Here is a 6,067-nt window from a genome sequence, read left to right as displayed (position 1 = left end):
AAGCACCAGCGCCATCTAGTGAACACTGTATTCCCAGCAAAACAAAAGGACTCACAGTTAACGGTAACTAGATGGCACTTGTTTACGAACATATTGTAAAGACACGCTGGCTGATCTATGTATAAATGTCTATGGCTGGCAACAACAATTGAAGAACAGCTTCTGAACTCAATGCCTTACCTTATGAAACAAATTTAGTCACAGTAGTTTAGTGCCTGTATTCAGAACCAAACTGTAACTATCATAACAAAGTAATCAGGGAGCCCCCCCAAAAAATATATGAAAATGAAAACAATTTGTTTAATTGGCACATAAAGCATCTTGAATTGAAATTGGTTTGTAACAAACTCTCAAAAAAAAAAAAATTAAAAACTGTGGTCCCAGCATGAAGTTGCAAAGGTGCTAAATTGCATGAATGAGAAACAGGACTGAATGAATCGCCAGCTAGGCAGGACTGTGCTTCTTATAAGCACCGCAATCAACAGCAATGCAGCAAATCCAGCCTGTTTCTGATTACAGCAAGCTACTTCCAAACTGTTTTTAACAAGTTTTGGTTAACTTTGGCACAGAAAATAATCCTATGAATCCCAGGATATGTCTTAATGATGCGTACTTTGAATATGAAGCCAGGAAAAAGTTCAGTACCACACTGAAAAACACATCCCAAGATAATGCTGTTCTGTCCATTGCTATTAGGAGTTTTTATTTAAATATCTGAATAACATTAATTCTGGTTTCCGGTTACCCCAGTGAAATTATGGAAGGGCAAAGGAATGGGTTTCTTATGTTTGCCTCCAATTAGAGGTGGTAATCAGTTTATTTGCCCATCGTGATCTCCCTGCAACAGGGAGATGCAGCTTATATATATCAAATAAAATATTTGGAAGACTTCTTTGGAAAAAGACTTCTAGTCAAAACGTTTGGCATTAAATGTGTTAAGTTTCTTTAAGTATTTTTTATATTCAGCTCTACTGAGTGTAGATTGATGGCGGTCTATACCAAGTTGAAATTACGCTTCGTTTCTAGAGCTCAATAGAAGTGCATCTGCTGTGAGCCTCCATTCACTATGTAGGCCTCACATGCACTGTTCTGAAAGATATTTTTATTTAAACAAAATTAATATCTTGCGTCACAGCAGGTTAAAGTAAATTCTCAGTTAGCATGCTTTACAATAGTTAAAAAAGTGGAAGATTACCTGAAAGTAAGGTTTACAAACAGAGATTTCTTTAACCTAGCATAGTACCAGTTCATTTTTTAACTGAAAATACATGTGTGTACATGTAACAAATGCAAGTACAGGATAAGTGAGATATATTGTATTGGTGCCTTGTAAAGTATTGAAATTCCATGTATTCTCCAGTTCACATTGTTTTGAAACCCTCTTTTCAGTGATATACCAGGATAAGCACACTAATTTGTAATTGAACCACTGGAAATGTGATAAGCCAGATCATTTCCATAGCATATTCTCAACATCTCCTCACTCATAAACCTGGGATAGCAGCCAGATTTGTAAATTTATTTCAGTTCCCTTGCTTTGTTAACTTCAAATGAAATTATATGAACCTTTTAAACAAATATCTGCTAAGAAACAGCCAATGCTCTGTGTTTAAATATCGCTCTTATTAAAGAAATTATTTCTGCACTGGAGTTTTTATACACAGTTAAAGGCACAATAAAAAAAGGTTACTTTTCTTCCAGGCTGGTTAAACCCCTATACTCCGCCCTGAAACAAACACAGCGATCAGACAGTTTAATTTCATTGTAGTCGCCATAAAAGATTTGAACTTTTGATTTGCCAGAGAGCAATAGTGAGATGTCATAAATGCTTCCGAACAATATTATTTGAGTAGCAAATTTTAATCAATACAATAGTCCTGCAAAAAGCAAGAAGCGAACAAAGGCAGATTACTTTTTGGGAGATTAAAAGATTTAATGCATTTTAAAGTTTCCTAGTATTATAGCTTCATATGTTTTCAATTGTAGACACATATGATATATTAAGTGATTACTGCAGCTGAAAAGAAGCATTACAATTTTCAGAAATCCATATTCCAATATTGTGTGTTCCCATATAAATAAGGTCTTTTGTTTGGTTTATCTTAGAGAAATTTACTGAAAATATATTATCAAAGCTATGTGTCAGTTTGTACCTATTTTCACTCACAATTCAGTACACTCAGACATAAATTACTTCAAATGGACTAAACAAAAATGACAACGATAAGCTGACTTTATCAGGAGTTTACCAATGCCCTACTAAAATAAAACACAGAAGTGTTGTTCTGACAAATATGCATATATTTCCTGTGAAACTCCTAAAGCTTTCAGTTTTCAAAGTGATATTTAGTGGGGTAACCATTGGTTGTGTGCACTGGGTTTCTCAGTTGTCCATTTCAAATGTAGTAACTATCATAAAATTATGCAAATTACACATTGGAGTAAATAAAACCTGAAGTGTATGTTTAGAGTCTTCCTGTAAATGACCTTTTCCTTGCAACTGCAGCTCGCATGCCATTATTTCCTGTCTTCCACAGAGTTTACTGCAAACAAACCCCACAGCTCCGCTTGTTACATCTTCTGCGTCAACAGCTCAACTGAGACATGTGCCGCAGTATCAGCACTGCTCCCAGTGGGAGAGAGGGACCGTGCTTCTGCTGAACAGCAAGCTCTAAATTACTTCTTTACTTGGTCTTCCCTTTGATGTGAGGGATTTTGGCAGACGTACAAGAGTCTACTGTCCAAGCACTGAAATAATGTCAGTCAAGGGTTCCCTCTCTCTCTCTCCCCTCTCTGTCTCACTCCCTGACAGGGCCTTTGGCAATTGGCAGCAGCCCAAAAAATGCTTCGTTGAGAAACAGCTTGCTGACCATAAAGCTTGGTGGCTCAGTTGGCCACTGAAATATCTTGCTTTTCACAGCTTGTCTTGCTTCTATGACTTTTCTGTAATACAGCTTAACCAACTGAAGAAACCTAAGTCTATATATTTATATATGGTCTAATAGCAGTAATACAGATACATTTAGTAATAGAATTTGTTTTCTCAAAGATATCCTTGAACTTGATAGCTTAGTGATGTTTTAAAAGAAAGGACATTGCTAACTAGGCATGTTTTAGAAAAAGAAAATATTAGTCATGAATTGTTTTACATGTAAGTGACATTTTGTCATCCTTAAAAACCTGTTGCCAGGCAAGTTTGCTGTTTTCTGAGCCACTGTCTGGATTGCTGCATTAGTGGTTCACATAAATTCACCCCACTGCCTATCTTCTGATCAAAAAGCTGTCTGAGTAATAAAAAAGTAATAAAAAAGAAGGAAACAACATTTCACTGAGGATTAAAACAATAGAGCACGTCCTTCTCTTGTTTACATTTCAAAATGGTTTGACTGGCGTCTTTGTTTTTTAAAACATATGGCTATTTTTTCATCAAAAAACATCCAGCCATTGAAACTGGCAGCCAATCCAACGCTGATGTGAGGTCGTCAAGAAGTGTGAGACTATACATTTAGTTCAAAACAAACATGCTGCCTTCCTTGCCGAGCTGTGTACGCAATTAACTCTGGGTCACTGGAAACAGCTTGCCTAGGATTTATAACTCGCTAGACAATGGAGTTCATGATGCTGTTTCATCCCAGACCCTCTCTACCTGAAGTCCTTTTAAAACATATGCTTTTAAGCTTTAAATGTCTGGAAATCATCTGGGTCTAGAAAACATCCTTACTCAACAGCTGTCTATAGTTGATCATGTATGCAGTATCAACTGTATGCAATTAACAGTTTATAAATGTGTTTACCTGTGTTTGTCAATTATGTGTAAAAGAGTAAATGAAAGTGCTGTTCTTATGGTGTCTGCCTGGCATGTATCTTTTTGTATTTGAGATATTTTTTAATCAGTCTAATACGAATCTTATTTTATTTAGCCTTTTTTTACATACTATTTTCTTAATTTCTATTTTGTGACTTGTATAACTTATAAACAACTTGTTGGATTCATTAAATAAATTGTTATTTTCATAAAGGTGGGGGAATGAAACACAAAAAATGAGAGATTGTCATAATACCGTAGAACAGTGTTTACCCGAAACGCACACCCACTGGCATTTAATAGATCTATGAGGGAAATCGTTTGCATGCACATTGGCAGGATTTTCTGTGAAAACTGTTCATCCAGAATATTGTGCATCACATACAGCTATCAAACATCTGCAGTTCTTATTTTACAGACTTTCACTAAAGAATTGAAATACTTATCCCCAATGTACTGGCTCCTAGAGTGCAATTAAACTCAATGATGTCACAGCTCTCCGCTCCACCTTCAATTCCATGTTCCTCTATATCCCTTTCAACAAAACTGAAAAGTAACAGTGCTTTATGTCCAGTTGTTATCAGCAGCTATATAAACAATGCATTCTGGGGTAGTTGAACTTGTTGTTAAGTTTGATGCAACCCCCATACTGACGACCCCAGTAAAAACTCATTTAAAACAAAACAAAACAAAAAGGCTTGAATATGCAGTTTTCTACCCTGCTGCTCACTATAAAATATACCTGGGGGCCTGGGAGGTGGGTGGGCTACAATTAAGGAACAGTCCTGTTCACAAATTCTTGACGTGGATTTATGAATGGAAATATGTTCCGCCACTACTTCTGTGGACCATCTTAGTGGTGAAGTCAATGAAATCTTAGAATTATGAGGCTCCAAGGCCAATTAAGGTTGTTTATTTTCTACATACTGATGTAAGGTCCAAGAAAGTTTCCTACATTTTAATATGGAAACTACTACCATGAAGAAGCCTGCTTTTCAAAATAGTTCTAATTAATTAGTTTCACTTATTTTTGTTGTGTTTTTTTTTTTTTTGCTTGTATTAGTAATAGTCTTGGGTATGCACTGTTTTGGCCATGACAGCCACATTGACATTTAGCTTTACTGTGGCTCAAAACTGCAGACACAGCAGCAAATACCACTGTTTTCTTCAATAGTTCTTGCTCTGTAAAATCGGTAAAGCGTGGTCTGTAAAGTGCCTATACGTTGGTTTATCTGCTCTTTTATAATGTAGCCTTCTTATCTATATCCACAAACCACGCAAATGAAGTGATATATGAATACACTCTCATAGAATACTTTATGTTTTAAAGTTCTGGAGGTCAGGGTGGCTATCTCTTTAGTTTTATTGCTCTGCTACATTCCTTATTCAAACTGTTTATTTACTTTATCTGAGACCTGGGTTGCCTCAGTGCAACCACACATCTTCATGTGTTACAGCTTACATATACACAAACTAAAGTTAGTACAGCAATAACAAACATTTATGAAAGCAGTTTACTCCACAGTTTGCTACATTTATTTTTTGTGTCATCCAAAACTGTATTTATGGGGATAACTTGCCTATTATGAAAAAATCGTACAAAAGCATTTTGTTTTAGGTTTTTTGCAATACATTTTTTAAGTGGCAGAAAGGTCTGGTGTTGGTGAGCTCATTTGAAGAGCTGACACAGGTCATAATTTCACTATTTGATTTATAGGTTGTCAAACTTGTCATTGCAGAGAGCTTCCTGGCAATGTCGCCAATCTCAAACAAGGGACAAAGGTTTCAAATGAACACTGAGCCTTCTAGGGTTAACTAGAATCCTTCCCTCTGGAAGGGATGCAGGGTCTTTGTGAAAAGCCCTCTTTCAGAAACTCTTTTGAGTTGTTACTATTGGCAAAGCTATAACAACCACAAACTCTGCCCCAAGCCAGGCCTTCAGTAAGCAGAAGGCTCGGATTGTGATGGCTGAACTCTGTCTTATAGTCAGAGATGCTACAGATGGTCTAAAGACAGGCTCTTGGGAATGGCTGGAACTTTTCTTTCAAAGTTAAAGATTATTTTTTCCACTGAAATATTAAAAATAGGATGAATATGCTAATGGTTAGAGAAGGTTTGTTTTCCATGCTTATTGAAATAATAATAATGCTTATATATATATATATATATATATATATATATATATATATATATATATATATATATATATAATAATCATTGTCTTTATTAGTTACATTTAAATACTTTGTATCATTAACATTG

This window comes from Polyodon spathula, chromosome 21 (genome assembly GCF_017654505.1).
Source record: "Polyodon spathula isolate WHYD16114869_AA chromosome 21, ASM1765450v1, whole genome shotgun sequence".
In the NCBI taxonomy this organism is placed as follows: Eukaryota; Metazoa; Chordata; class Actinopteri; order Acipenseriformes; family Polyodontidae; genus Polyodon; species Polyodon spathula.
Note: the sequence above shows the minus strand (reverse complement) of the source record.